Source organism: Octopus bimaculoides, chromosome 25 (assembly GCF_046866305.1).
Source record: "Octopus bimaculoides isolate indiv1 chromosome 25, ASM4686630v1, whole genome shotgun sequence".
Taxonomy (NCBI): domain Eukaryota; kingdom Metazoa; phylum Mollusca; class Cephalopoda; order Octopoda; family Octopodidae; genus Octopus; species Octopus bimaculoides.
The window spans coordinates 21594008-21609007 of NC_142952.1; the positions used below are offsets into that span (position 1 = coordinate 21594008).

General features: G+C 36.4%; 1 protein-coding gene and 1 non-coding gene across 2 annotated transcripts in view; one reads left to right on the forward strand and one right to left on the reverse strand.

Annotated features, from left to right (window-relative positions):
- The window catches only part of LOC149131124 (norrin-like), a 130031-nt gene that overhangs the window by 8580 nt on the left and 106451 nt on the right, over positions 1 to 15000 (forward strand). The gene's annotated exons all lie outside the window — the stretch shown is intronic.
- On the reverse strand, positions 12474 to 12571 carry Trnak-uuu (transfer RNA lysine (anticodon UUU)). Its single transcript has 2 exons — positions 12535 to 12571; positions 12474 to 12509 (listed from the first exon to the last, which is right to left on the reverse strand). It is a non-coding gene; the product is annotated as a tRNA-Lys (tRNA).

Consider the following 15000-nt stretch of genomic DNA (forward strand, 5'->3'; position numbering starts at 1 on the left):
TACATACATACATACATACATACATATATACATACATACGTACGTACGTACGTACATACATACATACATACATACATACATACATACATACATAAAATAAAAACATCGATTCGGTGCAAACTAAAGTCAGGGAACTAAAGTCATGCACTGTTGTACAGGTCAGCTTGCCCAGCGGATGTAAATGTACAATCCAAAGTCCAGAAGAAAAGAGAACAATAATGGTGATTTAATGCGGAACTTACAACTCCTGTATCCTAACTATAAATTCTCAACTGTACCTATCATCATAGGTGCATTGGGTTATGCACACAAATTTCCAGAAAAACTTAGAAATACTCGGTTTCGTGGAGAATGGGTAAAATAAACTGACGTGGTTTCTCCAAGTCCAATCTAATAGTGGCACAGTGAAATTTGTAAGGCATTCCAAAAATTCTCTATGTGAGATTCTTAGACACAGGCAATTGGGTGCATCGGCAGTTCAACCAATACACTAACTCAACCTAATATTTACGAATACCGGAAACTTTCCAAGCTGAAAAAGTCTTGTTGCTTTGTTAGCGACCGGCTTGAACTCTCTTAAGAAATTAAACTCAAAGAAAAATCATACAGACATACATACAAGCATGCAGGCAGGCATACATATGTACGTACGTACATGCATGCATGCATACATACATATATGCCTGCATACAAACATACACACATATACACACACAGATGCATACATACACATACATATATATATATACATGCAAGCATACATACAAACATACATGCATAAACACATACACATACATACATACATGCACACACATACATACATACATACATACATACATACATACATACATACATACATACGTACGTACGTACGTACGTACATACATACATACATATTGGGCAATCCTATAAACAATGTGGTTTTTTCAATTATATGAACTAAAAATCGGAGGGGGACCGACTAATTTACCTGCATCAACTTGCTATAAAAGCAGGTAGTAATTTTACCTTGTGCTCACTCTTACTGCGAGTTTTGAAAAGTGCCGTTCGATTTTAACAGTTATTTTAACAGTTGAGTTCAATAAAGCAACAACGCAATGGAAAGTGCAAGGGATATTAATGCAGTATATGGGGATCGGACAATAAGCATAAGCCAGTGTCAATGATGGTTCCAGAAATTCCGAGCCAGAAACTACAACCTAGAAGACGAGTCTCGCCCTGGAAGATCTGTAGAGCTCGACGAGGACGTCCTGCAAACCCTTGCGGAACAAAATTTCATCGTAACTGTTGAGGAACTAGCAGAAAAGCTTGGATTTAGTCATTCAACCATTCATCAACACTTGCGTGCCATCGGAAATGTCAGCAAATTGGATCAATGGGTTCCTCAGAAAATTTCCGAGTCTAATCGTGCGCAGAGAGTGAATGTGTACTCTTCTTTGCTGTCACGTCTCACAAATGAAGCTTTTTTTGACCGAATAGTGACTGGTGTCGAGAAATGGGTTCTCTATAAAAATGTCAAGCGTCGAAGACAGTGAGTAGCGAAAGGAGAAACACCGACACCCCAGGCTAAAGAAGGTCTTCACTCACATATGGTGTTGCTATCTATCTGGTCGGATATGAAGGGTTTAGTCGACTTTGAACTTTTAAACTCAAACCAAACGATGACAAAGGAGATCAACTGCGAGCAGTTTGGGCGACTTAAGTCAGCGCTAGAAGAAAAACGACCATCTTTGGTTTGAAAATGAAAATTATTCTTCCATCAGGATAATGCTCAGCCACATACAGCGAAGATGACATTCCAAAGGCTGGAGCAGTTTGAATGGGAAACGATGCCCCACCCACCATATTCGCTGGACATTGCCCTATCTGATTATCATTTATTCTTCAGTCTTCAAAATCATTTGGACGGAAAAAATATGAATTCGTAGACGAGGTCAGAACAGTACTGGAGGAGTATTTTTCGTCACGGATAAGTGAATTTTGGAAGAGGGAACTTGCAAGTGCACCAGATAGATGGAAGAGCATTGTAGAAAATGAAGGAGAGTATATTTTAGATTAAAAAAGAACTTTGTTTTTCTTAATACTTAAAAATAAAAATAAAAATTTAAAAGCCGTATTATTTATAGGATGACCCAATACATACATACATACATACATACATACATACACGCACATACATACATACACACACATACATACATACATGCTTGAATACATACATACATACATACATACATACATACATACATACATACATACATACATACATACGTACATTCGTATGTACGTTCAAACGTACATACATGAGTACGGGGCTATGTTAGAAATCCATTTTAAACAAATCCTCTCTTCAACGTTTTCCTCATAGCCTGTTCGTTTATTTACGTGACCTTTTCGCTTTACTCCGTATTATTGTTTACGTGTAAAATTGTTTGTCTTTCGTTGATTTACCTTTAATGCAACGCTTTTCACTCTCTAGGTGACAGTGTAAATCTGAAAGAGTTACGAAGACCAGTTATTTTGCTTTTGAAATATTTCATAAAATAAAATATAAAATTTGTATGAATATATGATACAATAAACCACAGAAATTAATGATACAATACCCAAACATTTACCTGGAAAATTGAAGAATATCTCTCTGAAAAAATGTGAACTGTTACGCGTGCCTCATTTTTGGAATTTTTTTTTTGTTGTTTTTCGTTCGTTTTTGTTTCTGTTTTGACATTCGAAAAACATAGGTGGCAAAAGATTATTGATTTTCCATATTGGGTCGCAATGGTAATTTTACGTTGAGCTAAAATCTCCCTTGGTTTTACTAAAGAATCATGCATACCATTATATGATGTCCTAGACTTGCCCAAAACCATTTCAAGTTGTGGCGACACGACCAGGTAGCGAAAGTGCTACATTGGAAGTGTGCGAAAAGTGGAAGCTAGAGATGGGTAAGACGTGGTATGAGCACAAACCGCAGAGAGTGGCAGAGTCGGAGACTAGCAAAATCCTCTGGGAGTTCCCAATCCATACAGATCAGATGCTAGAGCATAACAGACCGGACCGAGTGGTGGTGGAAAAGGTGCACCACATATGCTATACAGTTGATGTTACATGGCCCTTTGACCCACAAATAGTCAATAAGGGAGACGAAAAGATAGGTATATAGATGGATACAACCCTCTTAAGTACGAAATAGCCCGGATATGGAACATGAAGTAAGTGAAGATAGTACCAATTCTTGTTGGGTACTTGGGAAGGTATCAAGAGGAATATAAAGGAAATTGGGATAGAGTACCCAGTAGAACTGCTACAAAAGGTTTGCCTCCTTGGCGCGGCCAGAATAATCAGGAAAGTATTAGCTGCAAAGAACGAATAGCATTGTACCATAGGCTACAGATAGTAAGCCCACTACGCATTCAAGACTCGCGAAGCTCCAGCAAAACCTGTGATAAAGAGATGGTAATAATAATAAATGCTCTAATGCAGTACCAGGCACTGGCTGTCATGGCTTTTGATCTTAACTGATTGGAAGTGTTATCATGTACATTGTTTTGTCTTGATATAAAAGATGGGCAACAGCAAATATTCTGCTCAATACCACAGATTTGCTTGTCAGTTGTTTGACTTTAACCAGTTGAGCAAGTCCCTTAGTGGCTGATGATATGTGCATCTAATGATTGCAGGGGAGCGTCATAGCCATGTGTTGAGAGGAATTCTTTGGGGTTTGAATAATTCACCCCCTGGACGCGTGAGTGTTTTTTTACATCATCCTTAAAACAAACTTTATTCAGGGACCTTTTGAGTTGGATGGGCTACTCGATCTGAAGAAAATTCTAACTGGGCCCTACCTGCAAGGTGATGCATTGTTTACCTTGGTATGATATTACCATGTCGCGCACATATGGTTGTGATGCCTGGTGTACCCTTATCAGACGGGTAGTCATGATGTGTATATTGGATTTCGTATATTTGTACCCCAGTGTCACTTTCATGGCATGTTGCGCACATATAGCTGTGATGCTTGGGGTACCCTTATCAGACGGGTAGTCATAATGGGTATATTGGGCTTCGTATGTTCGTACCTCAGTATCACGTTGATGGCATGCTCTACTCTCTGACTCAATAATAATAATAATAATAATAATAATAATAATAATAATAATAATAATAATAATAATAATAATAATAAGAAGAAGAAGAAGAAGAAGAAGAAGAAGAAGAAGAAGAAGAAGAAGAAGAAGAAGAAGAAGAAGAAGAAGAAGAAGAAGAAGAAGAAGAAGAAGAAGAAGAAGAAGAAGACTACACCGGGGACGTTTAACAGAAGACTACACCGGGGACGTGTAACAGAAGACTACACCGGGGACGTTTAACATGTGAGAACGATAAATCACTGCTCCGAAATTTATCCAAAAACATCGGAAATAAAGACATCGCATGGAGCCAAAAAATAGCTGACAAAGGGTTGGACTATATCCGAGTAAGTAATACTCATTGAAATTTATTTCTATTTTTCCAAATATAATGATGTATTTTAACTAGATATCATCCGCACAGCGAACGTAAACACACGTGTTACATCAACACCAGCCCATCTCCGAACCCAAACACCATGAACAAAAAAATTACAAACAGATTAAATAATACCGGTATTATTCCACCCAAGAATAACAACCGAGAAGTGCGTACTGTAAGCTTGTTACGCATAAAGTACGAAGATCTGAACGTGCAAAACAATCTGACAACAGAAATAAACGGACCGATACCCTACGAAAACGACGACCGTCAAAATAAAGGGCCGGACGTTGTTCCTCATGTCTCGCAAACAAAACAAAAACGGCATAAATGGACACGTAAGGAATACATTTCGATCCTACACGCCTATTTTACAGCAGTGCTCTACCCAAAAAACGAAAGCGCAACAACGCATACATATAAAATATGGAAGAAAAATAATCTAAATAAAGACCTCGATAAAACATTGAACCCTAACAAACTAGCTAACATAAGAAGATACATTGTCAAATCAAAAAAAATATCAGAAATAGAAATAGAACAATTGAAAGGAAAAATACATCAGGAAAATCTAGATAGTAGTCACACAATAATGCCAAATAATAACATAAACACTGAGATAGTAAAACACGAGGACAAACGTAACATCTCCGGCAAAAACGAAGTAAACAAAAAACAACAAACCCAGACCGTAGAGATGTATAATAATGCAAAAAAAGCACCAATCCAGAACACCACAGACAATCATATGAATGAAAAGGAAGGCAAAACAAATCTAAAACCTGGGAACAACTAAGGGAAACCTAATAATTACGATACTATGAAAATGTGAATAATCAAAGAACTGAAAACCACAGATCTTAGAATGGACCACAGATTATATCTCCCAAAAATCAAAATAGACAATAAAACATCAATAATAAATAGCTTAAACCTGGCCGTCACGGAACTAACAGCCACAGAAACAACTGGCAATATCACTGAGCTCAATGACATAATATATGCGGCAGCCACTGCAGCCACAAAAGAAGCAGGATACTCACTCAAACCCATCCGAACAGGAGTTCTACCATCCAAACAGACCTTGTGGATAAATAATATCCAAAACAAAATTTTTAAAAAAGAGAAAAGATTTATCGATTCTCAACGAAATTAGTAGACAATCAACACAACTAAGTAACAAGATGAAAACAAAAATACTGTACAAATACAACATTACAGAAAAAGACTTACCTGAGGCAAAAGAAAAGCTAAAGCAAGATATCCTCGCCAAAGCACAAACGATTCGCCGGTATGAGAAACGCCAACGTTTCTTTGAACAAAACAAACAGTTCAAATCCAACCCCAAAAAACTACCAAGAACTGGGTAAAAAAATAGACATTACTGCAGCACCAACAGCAGAAGAACTGGAAGAATTCTGGAAACAAATATGGTCGGTGAAGCAACAACCCCAGAAAAGGACCATTAAAACAACGAACTTAGCACCTGAGCAACTCTGGACCCCTATAACAACTGAAGAAGTCATCCAGACACTGCAAAGACTAAGCAACTGGAAGGCACCTAACAAACTAGCTAACATAAGATCCCCAACTTCTGGTTAAAACACCTGACAGGAATGCACAAAAAGCTGGCAGAAAACTTTAACAACATACTAGCAGAGCCAGAGACAATGCCTGAATGGCTCACGAAAGGGAAAACCATCTTAATTCCCAAATCCACGGAAACGGAGAAACCACAAAACTACAGACCTATAACCTGTCTCCCTACGATCTACAAAGCCTTTACTGCAATAATATCGTAGAGATTGAGTAAGCACCTGGAAAATAACAACCTGTTTCCAGAAGAGCAGAAGGGATGCTGCAAGGGCTCATACGGCTGTAAAGATCAATTATTGATCAATAAAGCCATAACTGAAGACAGCCGCAGAAAGAAGAAAGGCCTCAGTATGGCCTGGGTGGACTACCAAAAGGCTTTCGACAGTGTTCCCCACACGTGGATTCTCGATACACTAGCTATAAACAAGGTGGCACCAATTATTATGAAATACATAAGGCACTCCATGAAGAAATGGCAGACAGTGCTACAGCTCCAAACAAAAGGGGGACTTGTGAAAACGAAAGCCATCCCCATTAGAAGAGGAATATTCCAGGGAGACACGCTCTCTCCACTCCTGTTCTACCTGGCACTCACACATTTAACTGAATTGCTAAATAGAACTAGATGCGGATACAAATGTTACGGAAAAACAGTCAACTACCTTTTATATATGAATGACCTAAAATTATACGCCAGAAATGACAAAGAGCTGGAAACACTACTACAGACAGTACATGGCTTTACCAAGGAAATAGATATGAAATTCAGATTAGAAAAATGTGCCAAAGCAACCCTGAAAAGAGGAAAATTAGTTAAAAGTAGCAACATCACACTAGATAAAGCCAATGAAATAAGAGAACTAGACGAAAGCCAGCCATACAAATATTTAGCAGTCAATGAACTAGTTAGGATACAACACACACAAATGAAAGGGAAAATAAAGAAAGAGTACTATAGACGAGTTAGATCAATACTAAAAACAGAGCTCAATGTTAAAAACAAGATAATAGGTATTAACACTTTAGATGTCCCAGTTATAAGTTACAGCTACAATATCCGTAACTGGACACTAAATGAACTATCTAAAATAGACAGGAAAACAAGAAAAATAATGACAGGATATAGGATGCACCACCCAAAATCTGACATAGAAAGGCTATATATACAACGCACAGAAGGTGGCAGGGGTCTTATACAGCTGGAAAACTATTATAAAATAACCACCATAGGACTGCAAAAATACCTACTCCAGAAGCAAGGAAAACTAATACAAATAGCCACAAAACACGAGCAAAACAAAAAACTGTTTTCAGTATTTAAGGAAGCTGACAAATACAAACAAGAAATCATACTACCTAACAAATGCGAAGACGAAGAAGAAGAAACAACAAAAGCTATAAAACAAATGAAATCCAAACTAAAACTAGAACAGCAACGGACCATGATAAAACGATGGCAAGAATAGCCCCTACATGGTAAATACTGGGCTAAACTAAATGCAAAAGAAATAGACAGAGAAAAATCCCAGCAATGGTCGAGAAGCTCAGGACTCAAAGCAGAGACTGAAGGATTTTTTAATTGCTGCACAAGACTAAAGCCTCCCCACCAGAAATTACCAAAAACATATAATGAAAAGAAACATAACAAGTAACTGTAGAATATGTGGAGATGGACAAGAAACAATAAATCATATTATCCCTGGCTGCCCAGTCCTGGCTAAGAAGGAATATATTCACAGACACGACAGAGCTGGGACCTATATACACTGGAAGCTATGCCAACACTATGGAATAACAACAGAAAAAAGATGGTATAAGCATACGCCAGAAAAGGTCACAGAAAACAAGAAAGCAACCATACTCTGGGATATGCCAATACACACAGATAGAGAAATTAAGGCCAATAGACCAGATATAGTTGTCAAATATCATGAAGAAAAAAAATGCTTTCTAATTGATGTATCAATACCAGCAGATGACGTTTCCCTAAAAGAAATGGAAAATCTTTCAAAATACAAAGACCTGGAAATAGAGGTAACTCGAATGTGGAATCTAAAAACAGAAACAATTCCTATCATAGTAGGTGCCTTAGGTATAATAAAAAAATATTCAGACAAATACATAAAAACACCAGGACTTACGAATATATATAACATACAGAACATTGCACTACTGGGCACTGCACACATCCTACGCAAAACACTTTCAATACAGTAACCATAAGAGCATCACAACAAACCACAGCACATACCCAAGGCACACAGAGCTGCGCTCGGCAGTGAAGTGAAAGCACGTTATAAAAATAAAACTACTGAACAATAATAATAATATGATAGCAAAAACCCTCAAGCACTACTGATATTCAGAAAACACCACCATAGTGTTAATATAAGCAGCAGGTCGCTCCAAATGTTGAGCCTGACTATCACGTAGGATATTTCCTGGCAAAAGCACATCCTTAGCATAGTTGCGACCGCATCCCAAAGACGAGCATTTCTCTTTAAGGACAAGATATTTCAGCTCCCAACAACTCAGCAAAGCTCAAGTGAGGCACAAAATGGAATACTGCTCCCACGTCTGGGTCAGTGCTGAGGCTACACACAGATATTTTGGATCACATCTAGAGAAAGGTCACTCGGTTGAATGACACTCCATCACTGACGGGTATATTGCAGTCTCTGGTTCACAAGTGTATTGTCCCCTCTTTGTCTTTTCTATCGCAATTATAATGGCCTCTGCTTCTTGGAGCTGGATGGTCTCGTACCTCCACTACTCACACACCCGCAACCCACTCATCTCTACACTTTTCATCATCCTCAGTGCATCTCCTCCTTTTCCTGTACTAACCACTATATCCAATTTTTCATCCCCAGGATGGAACCTCCTACCCGCTCATGTCTTTCATGTAGGTATTGACTTGAAGCAGTATCAATCTCATCAGCCTCGAAGGGTCTGCAAGGGTCGTGAGCTCTGCCCTTTTCCACAGACCCAACAAGTAAAATACGAAAACGTATCATGTTCGTTATGGATAAAGAAAAGAACTGTCCTTTAGCGTGTAAATCACTCTCGTTTAACAGAAAACATGACAAAATGCCTTGTGAATTTTGTTGCGTTCTTTAATATTCTGAGTTGAAATCCTACTGGAAGTAGATTTTTGCCACCGAAATTTGGCATCTTTATCAAAAACCAATATTCTTTTAGCGTAAAATCTACGCAAATTTACGTAGCAATTGAATTTAGCTGTACCGAGTGCATAAGGAAACAACTCTGAGGAAAAGCGAATGGTTAAGAAATTCGTTTTAGGATCATGAGGTACTGAGTGAAATCCCGTTGTACGGTAGCTAGATTGAATGTTTTTTTATCACAAACTCGAGGTAATCTAAACTGAAATTATGCGGAAGCCCGACTGTTAGACTGTATTTGTCATTCAAATAACCATCTTTGTCATACTGATTCTGTTTCAAGATTACGTTAAAGGTACAAATTTGTGTGGAATAATCAGTCACTTCATTATTATTCAACGAATAGGTAGTTCAGTTGATATAACAACATTTTCCATAGTTTAGTCAGAGAAGGGAGGTCAAAAGATCTGTCTTAGTTGAGCCTCTGAAACTAAGGAAAGAAAGGAAAAATAGATCACCACTCGCTAAACAGGAGATTTCACATATTTTAGTGCGCTGGGAAATTTTATTTTCCTGTGGTGGTGTAGCCACCTTTGCGCAAGGTCGAAAGTGTTCTCTTTTCAAAAAGTAACTTGTTGATCCCCTTATCATTTTAATTAGGCCAATCTTGGCCTTTGCGTTTGGTAAAACCAATCACATCATCACAAACATTCTTTTCTACTCTAGGTACAAGGCCCTAAAATTTTAGGGGAGGGGGGCCAGTCGATTGGATCGACCCCAGTACGCAACTGGCACTTAATTTATAGACCCTGAAAGGATGAAAAGCAAAGTCGACCTCGGCGGAATTTGAACTCAGAACATAAACTTTACAATAAGATGTTACCATAAATTTAGAAAGACATTCAAATATTTCAGTTCTTTATTATAATAATTTTCCATATATTATATAATAAAGTTAATTCATATATTATATAATAAAGGTTAAATACATTTGATAAATAGATAACTAATTGTGTCGAAAATTATCTAGATTTCTAATAATCATAACGTAGAATTCTTACCTTTATTTTTTATTATTTAGTTATCCAGTGATGTCACCAATAGGTGAATACAAAAATAACCTTTTTTAAAAATTATATTTCTATATATATTTCTAATTGCCATGATGTAGAATTCTTAGTTTTTTTTTTTTTTATTTTGTTATCCGCTGACGTCACCAATACTTGAATACAAACATGATTTTTCTTAAATACGTTTATTTTTTACTTGCATAAAATATTCTCGTTATCTAATGATGTTCACCATTAGTTGAATGAAACAATGTCTTGGGTTCAATTCGCTTTAAGTGTTCTTTTTGTTAGCGTCTATATACTGGTAATATTTCAGATGTTCAATTTGAATTTCACTAATTTTGGATATCCGTGATAACGTTGTAAAAATATTTTTTCGAGGATATTAATATTCATTTTAATGATATTCTATATATATATATATGTGTGTGTGTGTGTGTGTGTGTGTGTGTGTGTGTGTGTGTGTGTGTGTGTGTGTGTGTTTGTGCGTGTGTGTGTGTATATATATATAAATGTGTATATATGTATGGGTATATATATATATATATATATATATATATATATATATATATATATATATATATATCCACCCCTCGGGGTCAGCCACATTTAAGTGGCAAATATACTTCACCTTATCGTGCAGTTACTGTTAGTACCTCGTTCAGAGATTTAATATATATATATATATATATACCGGAGTAAGCACATGAAATGTGCAACAAGGTGGAAAAAAGAGTACTCAAATACCAGAGGTAGAGTAATATGCTTTATTTAAAAGCAGCAGAAATATAACAAAAAAACCGTTACTCTGAGTTTCACGTTCCCGTTCATCGGACTGCTGCTTTTAAATAAAGTATATATATATATATATATATATATATATATATATATATATATATATATATATATATATATAATATTGTCAATGTCGCAGGTTTTCTCTCAGAATTTGCTTATCCTAGAGAGTTGTTGTAACAACAACAGACGGGTCTCCCACTCCCTGTGGGTGAACCGCGCGTCTAGACACCAGCCTAGTATTTCCATATGTACACATGTACATATATTGTTGGATGGCTGTTGACTGCTCATGAGCTCTTCTACCCTTTAACAGGTCTTATTTTTCGTCCTATAAGGTGTCCAACGATCACCCTACTTCTTTTCGAGTTTATGTTGTCCATGTACAGACAGTGGGATTGGATTTGAGAAAATCCTTTCCCCACTATAAAAAAAAAATCATCATGCACAGGCATCGCTCGAAAAAAAAGTAAGACCTGTCACAAAAATGACTGGTGGTAGCCTTCGCAGGTGTGGGACTTTCAATTAGGTGATGGCAATACTCAAACTAGAGTTTGCAGCCATCAAACATGCATGCATGCATGCTTGTATGTATGTATGTATGTATGTATGCTAATGCAATAGAAACAATTGTCAGCTTTATAAGGTAAGATCTATAATAAAGATGTAATTTTCTCTATCCGTATTTTTTGTTGTTATATCTCTGTATCTCTGTATCTATCTATCTATCTATTATTGTCTGGATGTTTTGTGTTCTTGTCCCATTTTAGTATTATATATATATATATAATACTAAAATGGGACAAGAACACACACACACACACACACACACACACACACACATATATATATATATATATATATATATATATATAATATGACATATATTCATATATATATATAATATATATGATATATATACATATATAATATATATACATACTCTTTTACTCTTTTACTTGTTTCAGTCATTTTGACTGTGGCCATGCTGGAGCACCGCCTTTTTAGTCGAGCAAATCGACCCCAGGACTTATTCTTTGGAAGCCTAGTACTTATTCTATCGTTCTCTTTTGCCGAACCGCTAAGTTACGGGGACGTAAACACACCAGCATCGGTTGTCAAGCGATGTTGGGGGGGGGAACAAACACAGACGCACAAACATATACAAACACATACATATACATATATATACATATATACGACGGGCTTCTTTCAGTTTCCGTCTACCAAATCTGCTCACAAGGCTTTGGTCGGCCCGAGGCTATAGTAGAAGACACTTGCCCAAGATGCCACGCAATGGGACTGAACCCAGAACCATGTGGTTGGTAAGCAAGCTACTTACCACACAGCCACTCCTACGCCTATAAAAAAAGTATTGCATCGCCCGCAGAGGGACTTGAACCCGCGACCCTCAGATCACTTCAATGCAATTAAGATATCCGTAAAAGTCTGATGCTCTACCGACTGAGCTATGCGGGCGGCTCTATATATATAATATATATAATATATATATATATATATATATAATATATAACATATATATATATAATATATATATATATATAATACATATATATATATAATATATAACATATAGATGTATACAATATATATATGATATATATTATATAATAATATAATATCATTGACCCCTTTATATCTCTATGTAAACAAACCTTCTAACGGTCACTGACCATGTAACATCTCTGCTCGTAAGTTACCTCATCATTTCGTTTTTGTCTTGCTATTATATGTTTTATTATGAACTCCCTGAAGAGAAATATATGAGGAATCCCAGCAGCTCTTTCTTCTTTGTGAAAGTGCTCTCATTTATTTTGAAACATGTGTAGGAATTAAAGGAACTTTTATTTATATGCGTTTTGCTCCATTTATTATTATTATCCATATCTTCTCAAAATGTATCACTTCAACTTGGTATCTCTACCTGTAAAACGGCTGTGATATCTTGTTTTTTAGTGTAATTTTGCTACCTCTGGTAACTATTAACAAATTTAAATTATCAAAGGTTTTAATAACTGAGATAATATATACATAAACTAATATATTATATAATAATATATATTATATATAGTGTGTATATAAGCTTGTGTGTATATAAGCTTGTGTGTGCGCGTGCGCACGTACACACTGTGAGAGGTAATTAGCAGATCGATCGATAGATCGATCGATAGATAGATAGATAGATAGACAAAGAGGTTCGCGTAAGCGTTAAAAATATATTGTGAACGAGGGATTTGTATTTAAAATAGAAACAGCTGGTGTAGCTGGCAAGCACCGTTGTTTGTAAACCTAAGTGTTTCTGCTACATTGCGGCATCAAACTCGTTAACGGAAAACATCTACACGCACGCACGCACACACAGAGTCATACATATATATATGTAAACATTCATACATTGAAACTAATCAGCTATCGGCAGAGACATGAAGGGACCATCAATAAACGTTACAAAAGCTCTTTCCCAGGAAAATACAGATTCATTTTAGAGAAAAATCTGGGCTGAGGCGAAATTGCTTGAAGAAATCTGGAGCAAATATTTTCTCCGTTTTAAAACAAATGCATCCAGATCATTAGCAAAACTTCAGACTGTAATCCCAAACCTTCTGGATAGGAAAGAACCAAGAAGGGGCGTCGGTTGTTCGATACTGGAACAAAAATTTCACATTTTTAGGTAGTTTCTTATTGATCTTTACGAAGAAGCTCTCATTGAAGACATCAACATACTAAGCAGGTTTGCAAACTGTTACTTAAAATCAATGCCATTTACATAGCGAAAACTTACTGACCAATTGTGTGCGAGAAACTCATGTTTAAAATGTATGCAACCTGTCTGACCTCCAAGGTCACTGTGTAAGTAATAATATCACATTTGAACAACCACATAGGAAAGCAAGAAGACTAGATCAAAACTGTGATATCAGAGGTGCGGTTTTTTTGGCTGGTTTGCAAGAAAGCATTCAGCTCTGTTCCTTACTTTTAGGTCTTAGAGTCTTTCGAATCGGTAAAGTTCAAGTTGCAATTATTAAGGCTATAGACAACCTGATTTCGTTCTGAGACATCTTTCTGAAACCAAATACAGGAAATAGTTCTATTCTCACTGGCAGGAAACAGTATTGCAGCGGTACATTTCGAGGGTAACAGTCTCTCTCTCTCTCTCTCTCTCTCTCTCTCTCTATATATATATATATATATATATATATATATATATATATATATATATCTCACTCTCTCTATCCATCTATCTCCCTCTCTCTATGATATTGCCCACTAAAGCTATTTCCCTTGGTGATTTAAATTTTAACAATATTAATTATTGTTCTTTAGCCCCAGATCATCCCTATGATTAATCAAGCTTGCGACCGAAGGCTTTCTGCCGTGGAGTCACTAACTGTTGTTATTATTGGTGTTGTTTAGATTGAAGTTAACTCTCTTCATGAGAGGGTGAATTAACTCTTTGACCAAACACGTTCCATGTGACCATCCCATTTTTATATCAGTATATCAGTGACACAATGACTAATGTATCTATTACATAGATGTTGACGAGTGATTTGTCGGATATTTCGTCCATATTTCTATCAGGTCGAGGTGACCGTATACCACTAGATTTTTAGGATTCTTACCTATTTTCTGTGATTCCAGACAAAAAAATGGTGCACTCTGATTTTTGCATATGTTTATCGTATTTTATCCACGAGTATGTTGAAACAAAAAGTATGCAGTTTATAATAAAAATAATAATTACAACAACGACAACAACAATAACAATAATGTATTTGTGTGTGTTGCAAATATATATATAGGACTATATATGTACACAATTACACACACACATACATGCGGGTGTATCGAGTATCTGTAAATGTACACTATTTATGCAACTCTTG